Source organism: Stegodyphus dumicola, chromosome 5, assembly GCF_044657685.1.
Source record: "Stegodyphus dumicola isolate Sdum_Otavi_A_Nest chromosome 5, ASM4465768v1".
NCBI classification, from domain to species: Eukaryota; Metazoa; Arthropoda; class Arachnida; order Araneae; family Eresidae; genus Stegodyphus; species Stegodyphus dumicola.
Genome location: NC_140772.1, coordinates 171,539,065 through 171,560,971, shown reverse-complemented (window position 1 = coordinate 171,560,971; position 21,907 = coordinate 171,539,065). Strand labels below are relative to the sequence as shown.

General features: G+C 32.4%; 1 protein-coding gene across 2 annotated transcripts in view; it reads left to right on the top strand.

Annotated features, from left to right (window-relative positions):
- The window catches only part of LOC118179363 (uncharacterized), a 350,178-nt gene that overhangs the window by 5,779 nt on the left and 322,492 nt on the right, over window positions 1-21,907 (top strand). The window contains exon 2 of one of the 2 annotated variants that reach the window (XM_085817377.1): window positions 11,812-11,910. The exons of the other annotated variant lie outside the window; for it this stretch is intronic. The gene's annotated coding sequence lies outside the window, so the exon portion shown is untranslated. The remainder of the gene's footprint in view (window positions 1-11,811; window positions 11,911-21,907) is intronic. 2 annotated transcript variants of the gene reach the window in all.

The window sequence follows — 21,907 nt, the reverse complement described above, 5'->3', positions numbered from 1 at the left end:
GTGTGATGTGGATAAAGCATTCCTTTCCTTTGGCAGATAGCCTTCAAGTGTGTAGCCCAAATATTCCAATCCAGTTTAGTCTCACTCAGGCATCATTTGTTACGCAACTAGTGAATTAATGCTTTGTAAAATGAATTGAGCAAGAAATGCATAAAAGGTTAGATTATGTGAATAAAGCACATGAGGGCTATCTGCTAAGGCTAGGGAATGCCCTTATAGAGGACTTCTAAGGAAACCTGACGTGTATTCAAGTTATGCATGAGGTAAACCATGAAAACTAATCTGTAGCTAGCCCATTTACTTGGGATTAAGTGGTCTTACCACTAGAAATGCTTAAATGGATTTGATTCTAATATGCTATATGTTTAATTTCACTTGTCACTACAATATACAGGGTGTATCAGTACAGCAGTGACAAACTTTCAGGAGATATAGAGTACACCTAGGCGATAGAAAATCACATAGGAATGCATGGTCAGAAATGCTTTCCTGGCACAGTAGTGACGACACAAAAAAGTCAAGAAAGAAAGTACATGAACAGGGTGAGAAAACATGTTTATTATTTGGAGTATAACAAAAATAAAGAAAAACAACATAAAGAGGCAACGATCATCATCAAAGAATGTGTTTGAAATTACAACCCAGAACGGGATGCATGAACTGTGCATCATGCATCTTCCAGTCGTGATGCAGATCTTCTATGTGGAGATGTGAGACCTGCATCACAGTCTGAGGTCATAATTTTGAACACCTTCTTTAATGATGATTTTTGTGTGTTTTTGTTCTTATTTGTAGGTTTCTGCTGTGCTAAACATAAAACTTGTTTTGTCTCACTGTTGTGTCCTTCCTTTTTTGCATATTGTGTCATCACTACTGCTCCAGGAAAGCATTTCCAACCAAGCATTCCTATGTAATTTTGCGTAAAACCCTTAAGAACTGTTAACTCTGTCGAAGTGCTTCTATTAAGTAGGCAATTTTGTCTGATTTATCTGGAGATAAATAAGAGAGAGTTGTATGCATAATAGCTTTTGTGATTTTCATTCATTGTAAATGAAATAAAACCAATATGTCTTTAGACCCTCTTTTAGGATCACATCTCCCAAAAAGGTATTTAAATATCATTAAAGCTCATGTAACTTCTAAATTGAATCAAAACATCAGTTACTTTGCATAAAATTTTGGCCACTTTTATTTGCTGAAATTCTTGTAATCCTCAAGTGATAAAGGGAATTCAAACAAGTTAATAAAAATTTACCTTTAAAAAGAGGAATGTTATTTTGTCTGTAATAAGGTGTATGTCAACTTACTATTTAATGTATGAGAATTAGGATTGGATTATGGAAAAGCACCTGAATGCTATCTGCTTAAGGGGGTCGATGCTTTTGTGTAAACCTTTTTAAGAGAAAATTGTTCGCATTTACTTTCCTGATGGAAAATTCCACATGTAATCAATCCGTTCTTTGGATTTGATTTAATTAATTTTGTTCACTTACTGAATTACATCAAAGCACACAACAATTTATAAAGGGAGGGATGCCTTTGCAGAGGACTTTGAGGCGGACTGTCTTGTATTTACGTTACACATAGTGAAAACTATGAATCCAACCCTTTAGACTGGATTCAAACCCAAGCAAGGTACAAGTGTTCAGCCGCCTTTACCCCTCTACTGAAGGCCCGTAAAAAATTGATAAAAAAAAGTATTGAAATAACCAGTTTAATTTAAACATTTTCTTAATTTTGCTTTGAAAATATTCCAGGATAATCATTTTCATTACTGGAAGAAATATGAAAAACATTACTGCATTGTAAGTGTAAACACCCAGTATGCCCTTATTCTCTTGAAAACGTGAAAGGTTACTCTTTATAAACTAAATTAGAAAATATGTTATGTGCAAATAGAATGTTCGTTGAAAATCAAATAGACTTCAACCTTTGGATATAATGATGGTTTTAGACCAAATTTCTGCCTATGAAAGGAAATTGACATATACAGTCAAAAGTCTAGACGTCCATGATTCGAAATAATCTATAATGCGGACCTCAAAGCTACAAACTTTCTGCGTGTGTGTCAACGCATAATAGTATGTTAATGCATCCACATATGCATCTACGCAAGCGTGCTTAATGTATAACGGATGGTATAAGCTAAACTAAAATTATCTAAATATCTATTTCAGTTTTAATGTTGCAGATTTCGTTATTCCTTAATCTTCTAATTGGATCCTGCTTGTTATTTTTTGCAGACTGTTAGAGCAATTTATAAAAGTAAGCTTGAACTTTCGATTAAATCTAAAAGAATTTCTGATTCTGGAGCTGCCAAAGGAAACTACAAAGCAAAAGCATGTTTCGATGTCCATCAAACAAAAAGTGGAATTGCTGCAAAAAATGGCTGAAGGCATGTCCTTTCTTTCTCTAACCATTCCGAAATCTGTTTATCAATTTCACCCTGCTCTGCGGGGGGGGGGGGGGGAAGACGCGGCACGCAATGAACTGGAAGTTGATCTGTCAGCACTATCCTTACCTTCAGGGCAGATGTTTTTATTTTATTTGGCTTATAATTCCTTACTAAATGTGGTGTTTCTTCTTGATGTAATCCATCTTTGATATGATTTAAATCAAATTCCTCGTCATTATAAATATCAAGAATACACATCAAATAGTTTTCTGGTTGCAATTTTCTAATTTTGATTATGCTTAATGTATGCTTTACACATGCGCGCATTGAAAAAAAATGGTTAATAAAGTAAACAAATAAATATTAAACTTCTTTTTTTGTAAATTTTGATACCTTTTAGATCATAATTGCTCTTTATTTCATAAATTATGGTGTCATATTTTTAATTTTATAATTTCTGCATGCCATCTTACCAGATTTAAACTGATGATCTATAATCCGGAAAAACCGATAATCCGGAAACGACGCGTCCAGATCAAAGACTTTTAACTGTAATTCTTTATAAACATTTAAAGCTGTTCTGAAAAATACTTTTTATGATTGCTAGTATAGGTCGCAGATTTTGTTTTCTCTGCTAACATAAACAAAAGCCAATTTTACAAAGAAAATTCTCTTTAAAGATATACATCCTTTGACTGATAGTCCAATGTAATATTTGTTAAAGTTAAGTGATGAAATGCCACCAATGTATCTCTGATTTTCTTTTTTGTATTATAATAACAAAATTATGGAATAAAGCAGGTTTAAAGCTTTGTTATTGTTATTTAAAGCTTTATTATTGTTATTTAAAGCTTTATTATTACAGAAAATTCATCTAAAAATCTAATTGTAGTGAATCTCATTCTAAACATCTAATAGTAAAAAATATTATTAATGAATTTATTATTATCATTTCTTTAAATTATTCATTACCATTATTTTGTTAATGAAAAAGGTTAAAAGAAAAATCCTAGTTTGTGCGCTGAAAAGCCGCTGAAATACTGTGGTTCCGTGAAAACATTAACATAAGCAAAATAAGTAAAATAAGTTGCAATGAAATGTGTTACAAGAGGGAAAAAAAAAAAAAACTTTTACTTACTTTAAATTTTAAGTAAAAGTATTTACTTACTTTAAATTGTAAGTCTTTTTACTTTAAATTGTATTTTGTTAATGGAAATGTATTATTAAAAATCGCATTCCAACCTGCAGACCTACAAAGCTAGTTCATATTTATTATATTTTGTAAAGCTTTGTTCTCGTTTTTCTAATTTCTAATAAGAAAATAAGCGAATATAACTGAAGTATGAAAACAAAGTTATAAAATTCACAAATTATTGCTGAGATTGATCAGAAATAGTAAATGAAATATAAACATTGCATTTATTTAGAACTTCATTTAAATGAAAGCAAAATAAATATTAAAAAAGTTTCAAATCTAGCAACCCATTCTAGACTATGGAACAGTGTCCGACAAACATGTAAATTTTACTGCATCCATGAAGGGGACAAATGGCCACTCTAACGACTTTTCTCATTAGGAAAAATTCAAAGAGGAGGCAAAAGTGTTTTGGATTGTGCTGGTCTGAAGGCTGTATTATGATAATTTCGGCCAGGTTTTAGAAGGTTAATATATGGCCTACCGGAAAGTTCTGTCCATTTTTTGAATAAAACAAAACACAAATTTTGCTTACCATCAATAAACTTTACTAAATAATATAATTGCCATTACTATAAATGACTTCTTGCCTGCGTGAGGGCAATTTGTATATTCCATTTTTGAAAAATGTTTTATCTTTTGATGCGAAAAATTCAATAAGTGCTAGTTTGATATCTCTTTATTTTTGAATTTTTTTGCCCTCCAAAAAACGAGAAAAACAAGTGATAGTCAGAGGGTGCTAGGTCTGGAGAATATGGTGGATATGACAGGATTTCCCAAGCCTAGTTCTGCAATTTTTTGACGAGTCCCCAAAGCAGCATATGGCGTGGCATTATCACGATGCAGTATGATGTCCTTCCTATTGAACATCGCCAGTTTCTTTTTTTTGGACTGCTGTCTTTAAATTATCCAGTTGCTGATAATACTTCTCCGAATTGAGCTTTTCGTTCAGTTTTTAAAGCTCATAGTGTATTTGACCTTGAATGTCCCACCATATACACAACATTCTCTTATTCAGAGTCAGATTTGGTGTTAGAGGTCAAAGGGCTATGTTTTCCGGTTTCACAAGATGCCCTTTTCTTTATGATGTTTTCATAGGTAATCCACTTTTCATCCCCAGTTATCATCTGGTTCAAGAAGGGCTCGATTTTGTTCCGAGCAAGCAGAGATGTGCATATGATGACTTAAACATCCAAATTCTTTTGACTTAGTTCATGTGGAACCCATCTTGAATATTTTGACACCAATCCTATCTTCCGAATACGGTCCGAAATGATTTGTTGATCTGAATTAAGCCTTTGTACGATCTCCGATGTTGTCAGAAAAGGATCTTGCTCTAACATGCTTTTAACAACAGCGTCGTCGATCAAAGATGGTCTCCCAGAACGTGGCTTATCAGAAAGGTCGAAATCACCTGTTTCAAATTTTTCAAACCATCTTCTGAATGTTTTATCAGAAACTGTACCTTCACCAAACACTTTCAATAAATTTCTACGTGCTTCTGTAACATTTCTTCCTTGTTGAAATTTGTATAAAGTACAGTGACATAAATGATCTTTATCAGTAGCCATGGCTACACTATCGCTTCACACTTAATCCTAACGTGAATCAGCTTTGCTTTAGTTAATTTGCTACTTCAGTATGTATATGTTAAGCGATAAAAATGGAGAGCCGTACATGTGCCAAATAAGCATGCTTACACGTCCAAAATTGTTGCCATAGAAACGAACAGAACTTTCCGGTAGACCTTATATTAGATAATACATTTTTTAGTGTTAAAGAAGGGCTCATATTTATTTTGATTCTCTTTTCTAAAAATTTTTGAATAATTCATATTTGTGATCAAAGTAAATTATGGTGTACTATTAACATGATTGCTTTTTGTATGTTTACCTATTATTCTGCCTATCTGCTAGTCTATAACGTAACTAGTCATTTATTCATTTCTTAAAAATAATAATAATTATGATAAGGAAACCTTAGATCTTTATTGCTAATTTTGTATAAAATTCAAAATAAATTTTATATGAAGTCTGCTAATATAGGGCTTCTTTCTTTAACCTATATCTTATATGTTTCTTTTTATTCTTTGTTTTACATGGCATGCTTCTTTTCTATATAGATTTATTTATTTGTTCCCTATATGTGCCCAAATGAAACGAAAATCTCATGAAAGTCATATTCCCCAAAACAGGACATCTAGATTACAAACTAACTGATGCCAGAAGTGTCTTAATTTTTTCTTGCAAAATATCCTATATGCTCATGCTTATATTGATTAATAGTACTGGGGAACAGCAGTTTCATTGTCTTAGATCTGTTACTTATTTTTGATTAACTTTTGGCCTCTGAATCGAAGAAAAAATTCTGTTTTTATCTATTAACAAAGGAATAAAATGAAGCTAACTTTTGTTTAATTGGACAGCATGATTTGGTGGAAGGCAAACCGATGAAGGTTTATGGTAAAAAGTAGTACTGAAGTTGGATGTGTTACGTCTGACCAAAATGTCGAGGAATAGAAGAGAATTGCATGTCTTAAGTTCAAAAGTGAACTGAATAGCAGGATCAGTAGAATTCATTATGGAAAGAACTTTATTTAAATCATCTTTATTATTGTCAGACAGGCTAAAAGTATCGTCTTTGTAGCAGAACTATACTGGGAAGTTTAAAGTTTCAAATAATTTTTATTCATAATAATGTATGTAGATATCAGCCAGGATGAGACTAAGAGGGCTTCCCATGGCTAATCCCTCAGTTTGCTTGTAATATTTATTTTTGAAAACAAAATGCGTCCGTTTCAAACAGAATTGAGTAAGGGAAATTAGCTCATCAGTTTCTATGCAGGAGAAATGAAATTTGCGAAGTCTGGCTTCTAGACATCTAAATGCACCCTCCATTGGAACACTGGTGAATAATGATTTTACATTTAAAAAAAACCATGAGTAAATTTCTAGGAGAAATGCTTTTAACCTTTTTTACAAACTCTATTGAATTTTTATGGTGTAAATAAGAAATTATTTAATAGAGTTGAAAATCTAGAAATTAAATATTTAGGTAATGGGTACAAGGCAGTGTCTAGGTTTGATACTATAGGGTGGAAAGGAATACCACCTTTATGAATTTTGGGAAGAGTATATAATGTGGCTTAATTTGCAACAGATGGGATGAGCGACTGTTTTTAAGTTGGTCGAAAGGATTTGTGAAGATTTGATTGTAGTTTTTATTTTTAAGATTTCCAAAGGTGAATGGGTCTTTAGCAATTGGATTATGCGGTCCTTCATTTAAGAGTTTAGTGATGGCATCGATGTAAGTGTTCTTGTCCATGACGAACTATCTGGCCACGTTTGTCGGCCTTTGAAATGGTAATGTCTGGGTTAGAATGAATTTTGCACATTGTAGCTCTCTCTCTGGTATTTAGATTTGGTTTCAAAGGCTTATTGTTGAATTTCTATTATGGGCAATAAGATGCCTAATCATTTCAAAGGCTGACAAAGGTGGCCAGATAGTTGTCATGGACAAGAACACTTATATACTTGATGGTGTCACTAAACTCTTAAATGAAGAACCATATAATCCGATCCTTTTAACTTTATCCTAATCATGATTGAACATTCATTTACGTAACATAAATAATCCTAATTTAACTTTTGGGTCGTTTCTTCTGCTATCAATAAAATTCTGAGTTTCATACTTAAGGACCCCATTCCGAATATGAATTTCTGGGATTTTTACAGGATTCCTTGCCAGTGTGGTTTAATTTATATTGGTTAAACTAAGACAGCCTTAAAATTGCGCGTTAAGGAACATGAGGCATTTATTAGGAAAAAGGAAACACGGAAGTCCTCAGTTGCCCAGTATTGTTGGTCCGAAAATCACACTTTCCATTTTTCTGCCACCAAAATTATTCAAAAAACATCTTCCATTGGTGAATTAGATTTTCTAGAGGCATTGCACATTCAAAAAAAAAAAAAAAAAAATATGTTTCTATTAATGACCCTAATTCCAATCCATCTTTACTTTCAGCCTTTAAGGAAATTATGTTTTACTTTTCTGGTTTCATTAATAGATGGCACCAGTAGCTTAATTCCTGTCCAGCCAATCTAATCTTATCACTATATCTTACCTCATTCATTTGTACTTTGGCAGCTGAGGCTGATAGTTCGGTAAAACCATTGAAACTATGTGAAGTGAAAATCTGCAAATATAAGGTTTATAAAATTTTGTTATATAAAATTGCTATATAAAACTTGTTTGACTTCTAAATTAATATTTGTTCGGTGTGTTGTTTTTCCTTACTTGTAAATGCTTATGTTAGTAGCCCATGTTTTCATATAAATGTCTGTCAATTATTATTCTTGCCAATTTAAAACAAAATAGTTTAATAGTAAACTAGATATAATTTTATTGGACTTCTGCACATTGCAAATTTTAAGGCATGGGTTAGCAGTGACAACATTTTGATTAAGGTGACCTGAGTTCTAGCAAAACTGCTAATGGTAATAAATTTGTTTATTTGTGCTAATTTTTTATTTAATGTACTTTGTTTGTTTTCTTTTATGATTGATGATGAATAAAATTGATTTAGTTATAGAGGGAATTTTGTGCAAGATGTTACTTTTTAATCTGTGTATCTGATATACAGAGCGCTAGGAGAAAGGGGCACCCAGACCTGGCTTTCTCAGGGCTGCCTTACACAGTTAATCATCGTAACCCCTAGAAGCGATCCAAGGAGGCACAGCTCCCCCCTGTCAGTGTTCCTACAGAATTCTGAAGAAACTAATGTTTCTTTGATTAATAAATAAACAGTATTCAACTCACTTTGTAAAAAAGCTTTTATCAGTTTCTGCTATTTTGTTTTAAGCTGTCCAATTTTACCAGAAGTTCTGCTTAGAACATTATGAGTACAGACTTCCCTCAGGTAAATATTACAGTCTGCTACTGTTTTGTTGGCATATTCAGCTGACCATAGCATCTCCATTAACATACACTTTTTTTATGGTAAAAACCAATAATTTTGAAATTAATTAACTGCTTGCTGTTATAGGTCCCAAATTTCAATCATTTTTTGGCCATGTTCAATTGACCATATTATATTCATTAATTCACATTTTTTTGAAGGTAGATTTTCATAACTTTGAAATGATTCACTGCTCTCTGTTTTGTTGAAGGCAGTTCCAAATTTGAGTATTTTATTTTTTTTCAAAATGCAAGGGCAAAAGGTGGCTCATTGAGAATATACTGAGCTACATCAAACGAAAACACAAATGATATGGTATGAGCATGTTATGTCATGTGTATCCTTAATTAGCATTAAATCATGCTGGTTAGTTTCATGGTCAATCCGATAACACAAAACACTGTATATAAAACTGAAAATAGTTTCATTTAAATTTACAATAAAAATACATGTAAATTTTTAATTATTATATTTAATAATTGCATATTATTGGTATATTTTTAACATAAATATAAATGAAGAAATGTTTCTGTTGATTTTACTATATTTACATGAGGCTTATGTTTAACTTTTTCTGTGTTTCGGTTATGTAATTTCAACTGCAGCATAGTTATCTCTCTTAAAAGCCTTTTATTATGGTTTTCAGTATACCAACAGAAGGTAAAATATGTTTGAAATGTTTTAGAGCTCCTGAGCTGTACTATTTTATTCTGCATATGCATTTGTCCTCATATCTGCATATACAATATTTATGGATTCAGTATTATGTGATTTACCAGCCCCATGGAATTTTGAATGAAAATTGAAAAAAAAAATGAATAAATAAATAAATAAATAAAATAAAGCCCTTTTTTCCAGTTATAAAAATGTGAGCTGAGGAAGAACTGAAACATTGAGGTATAGGTATGCACTGTATATATATATATGTGATGTACCAGCTTTTGTCCGGAATAAATAGAATGCTGAAGAATCATAAATGTAGTTGTAGCTTAAATAATCAGACGATAAGTTTAAAAAACAGGATCCATTATTTATTATTCAGGAGAAAATAGTAGTTACAAAAATCAGATATCCGGAGTAAATAAAAGAATTTCTAATAACTTTTTGTATGAAGTTTACTGCATCCTGACATTTAAGAAAAAGCCCCGATATTCCTTTTGCGAGTCATTTTATGGCCTCTGGAAAGGCAGAGCATCCAAGAAATGACGTCAGCCTCGTCAGCCAATCCATTTCGCTTTAAATATTTCCAGAACATTTTATAACTGTACATGTAGAAAAGGCGGGAAAAACAACAGGGCTGTGGATTTAATTCCACGTACTTTCAAATAAGAGAATGTCGCCATTAAAAATGAAAAGAACATACAGTTAGAATTTTAAGTGTATTCTTGATTCTGGAATTTTATTATTACAAATATATATATATATATTTTGCAGTTTCATCTAAAAGCATAAATATGCATCCATTATTCAAATTGTTTTCTTAATAGCTTATGCATTGTTTGGTAAGTAGGATTTTGATTGTTCTGTGTCCTGATGGTGAAATGCAAAATCTCCTGTCTGATTATGGGAGAAAAAGGATGAATAATATAAATATGCAATATAGTGTAAGCTATTACTTTGTTAGTTTTCAGTTGATATTCTCTTATTATGTATAATTTATCTTCAAAACTTTACCATATTTATGTTATATAACACACTATACAGTGTAGAGACATCAGACATTTTTTTGGAAGCAGAAGTGATAAATGAGCAATGTCTTCACCGGAAATCAAACCATGGACCTCTGGAATACGCGCCCAAGCATGCTAAGAAGGCGTGAGAAATACCTTATATACTCCCCCTCTTGAAGGGCTACTGGGGTTTTAGGGAATCCAATCACCAAATACTGGGCGTAGAGAATCATCATCCACCACCCTTTTAGTTCGAAAGCCACTGTAGAGACATTAGGATTTTTTTGGAAGCAAGAGAAATTGAAAAATGAGCAATGCCTTTTGCTGGGAATCAAACCACGAACCTCTGGAATACGTGCCCAGTGTGCAGACCACCACACCAGGAAGGCATGTTAAGAAGGTGGGAGAAATACCTTATAACAGTATTATCCATGATTTTATATAATCTTCATATCTCTAAACATGCTATCCACAAATATAGAGATGCTATTATGATTTGCTTCTGATTGCTTGTGCTGACGTCAGGAAGTTTTAACATAATATTTTAAGGGAGGAAGAAAAGGAAGGGAAACAAATTCCCAAGATAAACTGAGTAAAAGTACTTGGATAGGAGAAATTAAAATTTAAATCATTAATTAAAATATAAATTTTGATTAAGTGTTCATGAAAATGTAGTTGAACAGATGAATATTTTTAATTTATTTCACCAAGATAATTTAATATTTATAATCAAGCATTTAAGAAGAAAAAGAAATTAAGGAGCAGAATGTAAATTATTATAAACCTCTAAAATACAAGTAGTGAACTGATATTAAAAAAATAGAAAATAAACCTTACTTGAATACATCTTCTTTATTTTGTATTTTATTTATATTTTATTATATATATTATATTTGTATTTTATTATATATTAAAAGGTAAATTCAAATTTTTCAAATTATGTTAACATAACTGGGTTATATCAGAGCTTTCAGAAATAATCTATCTTTTCAGTTGGAAATAAGTTTCAGCTAATGTACTCTGCATGTCATCTGCAAAAACTCCAAGAGAACTGAATATGCTAACGTAATTTTAAACACACAAATTTAATATTCAGTATCGAATATTGTATTTATACTACATGTGTACAGTCAATAATCTTCAAGTTACTGTACTTTTACTTGTATTTATTCATGTGACATTACAATAAATACAGATGTGAGCAAGGGTAAGTTCCATGTTTGAAAACATGAAGGTGTTAATCAAAATATAATGTTATGGATTTTGTTACTGAAAAGTAAATTTAATATTTATTAAGAATTTCATAAAATTATGTATTATCAATTCTCATTCCCTCACTTGTACATATATGTTGTTTAAAAACTTAAGTAAAAAATGACGATATACTCATCATATCAAAATTTTAGTTGTTTGAATACAAGCCAGCTAATAACATATTTCTGTGAATTCTAAAAATAATATTTTTCCTAAATATTTATTTTAAATTTTGTCTTTTATTACATATGTATATATTTTTTTAGTTAAAATTACTTTGCATGCCAGTTATTTTGCATGTATACAGTTTCTTTTATGCATTTTGTGTTATTTATTTTAGATTCTCTAAAGTGGAAGGAGATGTTTTTTACACTATATCGGGATGATTTTTTTCATAAATCTAAAGACTTCTGCTTTTAATAAATAATTGTAATATAAGGTAGGAATTCTCGAAAGTATATTTATATTTTTTCTTGATTTTATATTTTTTGTGTTTCTTCTTATTTTGTTCTGTGCATTGTTTTGAATTATGTTTCAGATTTTTCTTGATTCTTCAAATTTTTTGAAGTTGTGATTTGCATACATTTTAATGATTAATTTTAATATTTTTTTCTGTTCCATACTGTGTAATTCTTCATTATTATTTTTAATATTATTCTACATAATATCTTTTGTAAAGGACTTAAAAAAATTTATTTTCTTTAATAGCAGAATTTTTAAAATAATAAACATTTCATTAAAATAGTCTTAAAATGTATCTTTGTATCATACTGCAGAAGTGTAGTTAAAGGAGTTGTACATTATTATTTTTATAAAGACTTATTTGTGTTTCTATTAAATGGTTTTACTTGAATGCTCATAGCAAATTAATTTTAGGATAGTTATGGAAGACATATAAATCTTTAGTTAAGTATATTTTGCATGACAGATGTGTATTTGTTGGTGAATAATTGGAATGTGGGAGTTTTGGCTTGTAATTGGATTGGAATGTGGGAGTTTTGGCTTAAGTGGTGTCGTCATTAATAATATAATTGGAATGTGGGAGTTTTGGCTTGTAATAGGTTTAGGGCTGAAAATTTGGCGTTCATTACGGTATCTTTCAAAGTGACAAGATGTCCCAGATCATATGGGATAAACCCCCATCTCAGTATTCTTATTCGCTATTAAGTGGTGTCGTCAGTGTCAGAAATCTGCACATTGGAAAACCTCATGCCATTGCACTATCTCATGTGCAAAGTGCTCACAGGTTGGCTATGAGAGCAATAATTGTAATAATACACCTTCTTTGAATAACTGCAAAGAACATGATCCAGCATGGAAAGCAGAAAAAGAAATCTAGTGTGTCCAAGCAACCAGAAATCTACCATAACTGAATCCAAAAAAAGATATAATAACTCAGCAGAAAACGAAAAATGAAAACATCTTTAAATCTGGAAAAACTCTGAAGCAAATTAAACAAACCTTGAGGTATCAGTGGAAGCTTCTTTAAAAGCATGTTATCCAATGAATTAGACTCTGAGAATATGGAAATTGAAGAAGAATTGGAATTACTCTGAATAATTCTTCCTTATCCAACTAAGCAGCAGCATTGGCAGACAGGCATCATGATGCCTACCCTAATATCATGGAACTGCCATAGTTTGCCCCAAAGTCTCAGTATTATCCAGAACTTGATTGATGTCAATCATCTTGCTTCCTTGGCTGTGGAAGGAACTTTCTTAAAACTTGATCAGAAAGTTAAACTTTGAAGGTTGGTGAGAAATGATGGCATGAATAATGCAGATCTTTCTAATGGTATTTCATGGCCTGTTAACAGCTTGCGAATATCCTTCAGATGTCTTATAGCCATGCAATTTGCCTGCAAATAGTTGCTGTTAAGGTAGACATAAGCATGTTAATTACAGTTTGTTCATTGTTCTACAGTCAAAAGTCTGTTTAATCCGGACATCCATAATCCAGACCTCAAAGCTACAAACTTTCTGCGCAGCATTTACGCTTGCGCATAATACGTTTACACATGTGCGTTTAATGTATAACGGACGGTATAAGTTAAGTTAAAATTATCTAATTATCTATTTCGATTAATGTTGCAGATTGCGTTGTTCCTTAATCTTCGAATTGGATCCGGCTTATTATTTTTTGCAGACTGTTAGAGCAATTTTATAAAAGTAAGCTTGAACTTTCGATTATGTCAAAGAGAATTTCTGATTCTGGAGCTGCCGAGGTATCTACAAAGCAAAAGCATGTTTCGATGTCCATCAAACAAAAAGTGGAATTGCTGCAAAAAATGGATAAAGGCATATCCTTTGTTTCTCTAACCATTCCGAAATCTCTTTACCAATTTCACCCTGCTCTGTGGGGGGGGGGGACGTCGCGGCACGCAATGAACTGGAAGTTGATCTATCAGCACTATCCTTATCTTCAGGGCAGATGTTTTTATTTTATTCGGCTTATAATTCCTTATTAAATGTAGTATTTCATCTCGATGTACTCCATCTTTGATATGATTTAAATCAAATTCCTCGTCATTATAAATATCACGAATACACATCAGATAGTTTTCTGGTTGCAATTTTCTAATTTTGACTATGCATAATGTATACTTTACGCATGTGCATGTTGAAAGAAATGTTTAATATAAAGTAAACAAATAAATATTAAGCTTTTTTTTTTTTTTTTTTTTTTTTTTGTAAATTTTGATACTCTTTAGATCATAGTTGCTCTTTATTTCATAAATTATGGTTTTATATTTTTAATTTTATAATTTCTGCATGCCATCTTACCAGATTTAAATTGATTATCTATAATCCGGAAAAACCGATAATCCGGAATCGCCAAAGTCCCGACGAGCCCAGATTAAAGACTTTTGACTGTAGTTGCCAAATGAAAGCATCAATTAAAGTGATTTTTTTGAACAGCTGCCTTCATTCTTGGTGATTTTAATGAGCATAATCCTCTTTGGAGTAATAGAGACTTAAAGGCCTGTGGAAAGCAAATAGAACAGCTTTAAAAAATCAATGTCTCATTTTACTAAATAATGGTGACAGTATCTTTTACACCAGAATACAAGAACTTTCCACAGCATTCATCTTGCCATTTGCTCTCTGTCCTTTCAGCTGCTCTGTACTTTTAGTGTGGGAATTGACCCATATTTAATTGATCACATCCCCCTCTTCATTAGAGATTTCTAATAGATCTTGCAGACTGGGATCTCTGTGCTTTCCTTGTCTTGTTAACTGAAGAAGTGAGTGATAACCTGATTGATGAAGCAATTACCAATGTCACAAATACTGTAATCCAAGCAGCAGAATGCTTTATTCCAAAGTCATCTAACAGGCTACCTGAGTATCCAAAACTTTGTTGGAACTGCAAATGAAAGAATGCTCACAGACAACAAAGAGGGAGCAAGGAATAAATTTTCACATTATTCTACCATGACCAAGCTTTTGGCCTTCAAAAGCTAAAGCATAGAATAGAGAGTGTGGCAGCCAGGGGAATTTGTAGGTATCTTGTGTCTTTTTAATATCATCTACACCAAGCAAATGCATATGGGAGAGAGTCAGAGAACCAGCAGGTATGCATAATGACTACTCACTTTGTATCCTAGAAAATGATGGTAGAATAATTAGCAACATAAGAGAAATTGCCAGTAGCACTGCAGAGGCTTTTGTTGCTGTGCCCAATGCCAGAAACTACTCCCAGACATTCATTTCCTGTAAATGTAAAGCTGAAAAAAGCTTTAAATTTCTTTGACGCTTCCAACTCCAAAAGCAATAATGTGGATTTCACCATGCTTGAGTTAAAGAGTGTTCTGTCATCATAGACATGTAAGACTAGTCTGAATTCTGATTACATTCACTATCGAATGATTAAGCATTTGCACATTTAAGTCCATGGTGATTCTTCTTACCCTTTATAACAGGTTGTGGAAGAAGCATATTTTCCAATAGCCTGGAGAAAAGCATTTTGTTGCTTAATAAATAACTTACAGGTTCAAAAAAAAAAAAAAAAAAAAAAAACTGAGACGACACATTTTAAAACACCAACACTTTATTGTTCAAACTTACTATGTACAAATTTACAACACAACTAAGAAAATAAATGCCACTGAAATGCATCTGCACATGCATGCCATGATGATTTCTCCTTTTCATCTGCTAAGTCTCTACAAGGGGGGCAAGATCACTCTCCTCGCAAAGAGGGGTTGCCATCTGTTTGCCACATTTCTCCCACCTTTTGAGTTAGTGGATACACACTCAAAACATAAATTTTACATCAGTATAAATCAGGGCTGTATTTAATACTTAAATAATATTACTTGAAAACAAAATTAATACTGAGGAGTTATAATGCAACAATAACAACAGCACAACATAATAAATCATAATAACTCAATATTTGTTTTACAGTTTGTATTAAACGCTCCGACATCCGCCCCACCAAGCGGCGGATGGAGGATTAAATGTCTATTGTATTTATTTTCTTTTCAGCAGTTTTAGAGCAGAGGTAGTCCCAGTCGATGGTTGGCAGAACTCTCTCTGCACTCACAAAATTTGTCCCATTATCAGAATATGTGGTGGGACTCGCGATAAAATGCCTCAAAGCCTGAAAAAAATGATTCAATTGTTAATGAGGTAATCAATTCCATATGGATAGCACGATAAACCGCACAGGTGAAGAGCAGAATATATGATTTTCGTCCATCCTTTAAATGCAAGAGTCCTGTAAGATCATACCCTACGATTTCAAAAATGGCTGAATCACGAACTCTATCATTTGGTAAAATACCTGGGACTGTCTCACCTCTTTTAGCCTTAAATCTCTGACATGTTACACATTTTCTTATACAGTTTCATATAGTTTTACGTGATTTTAAGATCCAGTATCTTTCTCTTAAATGCAACATCAACAATGTAGTACTTGCATTAATATCAATAATTTGACTACTGGGTGCTCAGAAGGTAATATGATGTGTAACTTAAAGCTGCTACAGTTGTCACAATCAGCAACATTGGACTTAGCTCTTATGAGACCCTGACTATCCACAAATGGTCTGAGTCGTCTTAGGTAATCATCTGTTTCACCATTAAATAACTCTTTTTTAATATTAAAATTATTTCTCCCCTTTCTATTTCAGATACAGTCAAATCCGTAGAATGGTTGTTATTATTAATCTTATTTACATTATTATAAAGTCTGAATATCCATAATAATATTCTTATAATTTTCTTAAATGGTGAGAAATACTTATAGTACCAGTCAATGCAATTATCATTCTTTAACAACGTAACAATAACTGTCTTACGTATTTCTGAATTAACTAAATCCTCATCTGGTTCATCATTAGATTTAGGCCAATTTGCCTCATCTTCTAGCAACCAGTCAGGTCCCTCTTACCATTTTCTTTCTATTAATTGATCTGCATAACAACCTCTAGAAAGTATGTTACCAGGATTGAGACTACCAGGGACATGTCACCATATAGTGGGGAAGGTCAAAGATCTGATTTCCTGTACACGATTTAAAATGAATGCTCTCCAACGTTGATTTCACTATATCCAACTTAAAGCCATCAAGGAGTCAGTCCAACAGTGAATACAAACTTCATGTAGGCCAATATAATTAATAACTGAAGACAATGACATAGAACCAATATTACAAGGAAGAAGGAATCATAATAGGTTTTAAAGGCTCTACTCTCGATCTTGAGTATACCAAACTAACCTTTACCTTCTTGCCACTCTGTACTCTTAAAAAGTCGCATGCACCATATGTACTTTTACTACTGTCACAAAAGAGATGTATACTCACAGCTTCATTAATAGATTTAAGACCTACCCATCTAGGTATTTGAATATTGGATAGCAAGTACAACTTTTTAAGCCAAAACCTAAATTTTTTGGTGAATTTATCAGGAAGAACATCGCCCCATTTAAGCCTTAAACTCCAAGTTTGCTGTAAAACTAATTTTGGAATTAACATTCAAGGAGCCGTATGTCTTATAATGTCAAACACTTGGTGAGCTACTGCTAAAACTAGTCTTTTAGTAACTGGGCCATCCAATTTTATATCTTGACCTATTTTGCAAGATAAAGTATCTGTATGCCATATAAGGCCCAAAACACACACTCTCCTTCCGTGAAGGAATCTTCTTCTGGCACGGCAATTCTTATATTGGATTTCCAGAACCTTAAATTAAAATGACCTGAAGCCATAATTATTTGATTCATTTACAAACTTTCTCATTTCTACTTCCGAATCCATACTAGCCACACAGTTATCTATGTAAAAGGATGTTTTCAAAATCTCTACTGTATAACTTAAGTTCTCAGGAACTACACTCAAATGATGTTGTATTCTAGTGACCAATAAAATACGGACTACACATAATACCAAAAACTACCCTTCTATGCCGATAAAGTTCAACTTGTTCTTGAGTATCCATATTGAACCATATAAATCTAAAAAAGTCTCGAGCTTTTTCCCTTATAGATATTTGCTTGAACATTTTTTCTATATCTGAAGTGACACCAACGTAATTCTTGCGAAACCAATTAAGAATTGAAGGTATAATTTCAATTAAATTTGGTTCTGTAGATAAACAATCGTTCAATGATGGGTAACCAGGCGAATGAGAACTTGCATTAAACACTGGTCTTATACTTGTGCTACTATTTTCTTTTACAAACACTCTATGAGGCAAATAATGAACACCCTAATATTTATTTTTATCTGGTACTTGTTCAATTATGCCGAATTCTAACCATAAGGTTCTGGAAAATGTCTCCATAAGCGTCAAAATTTTCCATAGTAATTAATTTTCTTTTAGTACTTACAAGGCACTTTTCTGCCATCACTTTGTTTTCGGGTAAAAGCGAGCTATCTGACACCCAAGGTAATGCTACTTCGTACCTTCCGTCTGAATTTACCGTAAGAGTCTCTTCAAAATATTTATGCGTATTTTCCTGTAACAAAGTTTTGAGCCTAACTGCATATGCACTGTGCTGATGCCACACGTAAGGGGAATCATTTTTTCAATTAGCAACTTATCAGCAAAATCCTAACCAATTAATAATTTTATATCTTTATTGACATTACATGTACCATTTTCTGAATCACTTAATTTGATACCATGTGACTTAAGTTCACGTAACCACGAACCAGATGGAAGTTGTTTCATTTCAGAACATATTTTGTTTTGACCAAGTACCTCTAATTTACACTTATATTTCCTATATATATTGCTTACCTCAATAACATAGTTTTTATACACATTCTCTGAAGTCTCAACTCCACCAAACAGAAATTGCTTAATTTTTTAGTCACCAATACACTTACAATTTAATTTCTGAGCAACGTCATAACACAAATATGATTTCACAGAACCATTATTATAAATTGCTTGTACAAACATTTCTTTAGAACCATTCTGAATTTTTACAATTAAAGTTTGAAGATATACATCTGATATCTTAACATAGTTATTAATAATGCCTGGTTTGTTTTCGTCATTCTATAACTTTGTGACATTTTTTGTTTTGTTCGAAGACTAATCAGGACACATAATCACAAAATGTCGGTTTTTCATAAGGTACACCTATGTTTAGCTTTACACTGATTTGCTCTATGGCTTTTCTTAAAATACATAAAACAAACATCCTTTTTCTTAATAATATCTTTCTTACATTCTAAACTCATTAAACATGCATCCTTACAATTTTCAGACAAATGGGATTTTTCACAAAAAATACAAGTATCAAACTTTTTATACTTTTCAAAATTTTCATTACACTTACTTTTACTACTATTTTTACTAATTAATTTACATGCAGTTGGAACAACAGGTTTTTGAGTAAAAAAAAATATTTTTCTTATTACTTACTTTATCAGAACCTAAAACATCATGGAGTAAGTTTAACCACTAAATTCAGCTTCTACTCCCCTTTTTTGAAAATCAATTAATGAATCCAAATCACTCTTACCTATGGTTTCTGTAAACATACCTCTTTGTCTTTCTCAAATTTGTATTACATCAGCAGGAAGTGCTGATTCCACTAAAGGAAATAAAAAACTGCAAATTTATCTTTAGTTAAACATTTAAGTTTTGAGTGATTCCAATGTATGTAGTTGAGTTTGCAACTTGTCATAAAGAATTAATAAGTCTGCCTTTTGTTTGTCATTGATTACCACTTTTAATAGTTCTCTAACATAAATTTGAATTAAAACATTTTCATTTTCAAATTGTGCTTTGAGGTATTCCACAGGTTTTCCATAATTTTTTTCCGTAACTGGAAAACTCTCCACTATTGCTCTTGGTGCTGACTCAGGTTTCGTAGACTGGAGTAGATAATGAAACTTGTCTCTATTTTTGATGCGAGTATCTTCATGTATCTTACTTTACCTTTTTTCTGTAGAAGTTCCAAAAAAGAGTCATCTGTATTTCTTAAAGTTTTATACTTCTCCGAAATTTGATCTAAACATATTTCTAAATCACCCAAATCTAGAGAATCTAATCGTATCAGGTCTTCCAACTTATTAGCTGTTTTCATAAATGCACTCCTAATTGCTTTCCTCTTCTGTTTTACTATTTCCAAATCTTCCATGTTTGCAGTAGGAACTTCTCAATTATTTTCGTAAATTATCTAAATAATCAAGCGTCGAATTTAATGTCACTCTGTGATATTCATCCTGGCAGGCTTACCAATTATGTTGCTTAATAAATAAGTTACAGGTTAAAAAAACTGAGACGACAGGTTTTAAAACACCAGTTATTGTTCACACCTACTATGTACAAATTTACAATGCAACTGTAAGAAAATTAAGGTGCAGCTGAAATGCATCTGCACATGCGTGCTGTGATGATTTCTCCTTTTTGTCTGTCAAATCTCTAGGAGAGGGCAAGAACACTCTCCTCGCAAAGGGAGGTTGCCATCTGTTTGTTATCTCTATATTAAAGCAAGATAAGGACCTAAACAATCCCACTAGTTATTACCCAATTGCTCTTACCAGCTACCTGTGCAAAGTTCTTGAAGAAATACGTAACTGCCTCCTTAAGTACAATCTAGAGCAAAATGATCTAGAAGAAGTCTATCAACTGTTAATAACATCTTAGTTTTGGAGACAGCTATTCGCAGTCCTTTTTTTAGAAAGGAACCACAGTTTCCATTTTTTTATATGGAAGAAGCTCATGGTAAGACTTAGAGGTATTGTATACTCAAGATCTGCGTGACAGCTTACCAGTTTTTGTACAGAATGTTGCTTAGGAACAGAATTTTCAAAGTAAAGTTAGACATTCTGATGTCTGCTAATTTCATTCAAGAATAGGGTGTGCCACAGGGACATGTGCTGAATGTTGCATTTTTTAGCCTCAAAATGAATTTGTCTCAACAAAAAGTGAACGTTATACATTGATAACTGCTGTATAAGCTTCCAAGGGACGTATATGTGTTGCATTAAAAGCCAGTTGTATCTGTAAAAGAAATCTGCATTCTGGTCCAGAGCTCTGCCTGGAGAGATGCCTGATCCCGGAAGAAAAAATTTTTACCTTTGGTTTGTGAATTTGCTCATGTCTTGAAATGTATTCACTGAATGATTTGAAATCTAAAACTATAAAGGGTTACATTATTTCTCTATCGGAAAAAGTGAAAATAAAACTCTTGAATATTTTCCCTCCTTCCAACAAGAGAAACCACAAATGAAATTATATATAGACAAATCTCCTGTGAGCATAAAAATACAATATACTTCTTTATTTACTGATGGCTTAAAGTGTAATGATCATGTCCTATTGCAAAACCATTATTGAGGGATTCCAATTGCACAAAGCTTGCTCTATTTTTTTTCTCCAGAAGTTACTGCTATTCGTCAAGTGCTTCTATTCATTTGAAAACAATGGAAATATTCTATTGTCTGACTGAGTGCATTCAAATCATTAAAATCTGGAGGTCATTCAGGAAGTCCTCTGCTGACCTATGCTGTCTCTCCTCAACTGAAAATGTTTTAAACTCATTAATCTCCAATTAGATCTTTTAAGAGCTGTGATATTTGATACTGTTGTATATCTGGCCACATTGGTATAAGAGACAATGAGCTTACAACATTGCTAAATCTAATGATACACTTTAGGTACCTGATACCCCTTATACAGACATCACAAAATTTGTAAAGCAGCAAATTTTTAAAAAATGGTAGTGCCATTTTAGATGTCAAATAAATAACAAGCTATGGCTTGTGAAACCTGAAATCAAGTACTGGGACATGAGGAAGAATTGAAAAGATGTCCTTCTGATATGATTGGTCACTCCTGGATCACCCAACAGCACCTGCTAAAAGTGGAAATATTCCAGTTTGTGCAAACTTGAATGCTACATTATCTGTGGTTCATATTTTAGTGTACTGTCTAAACCTTAAACTTCTTAGATTGAAACATTTTAGCT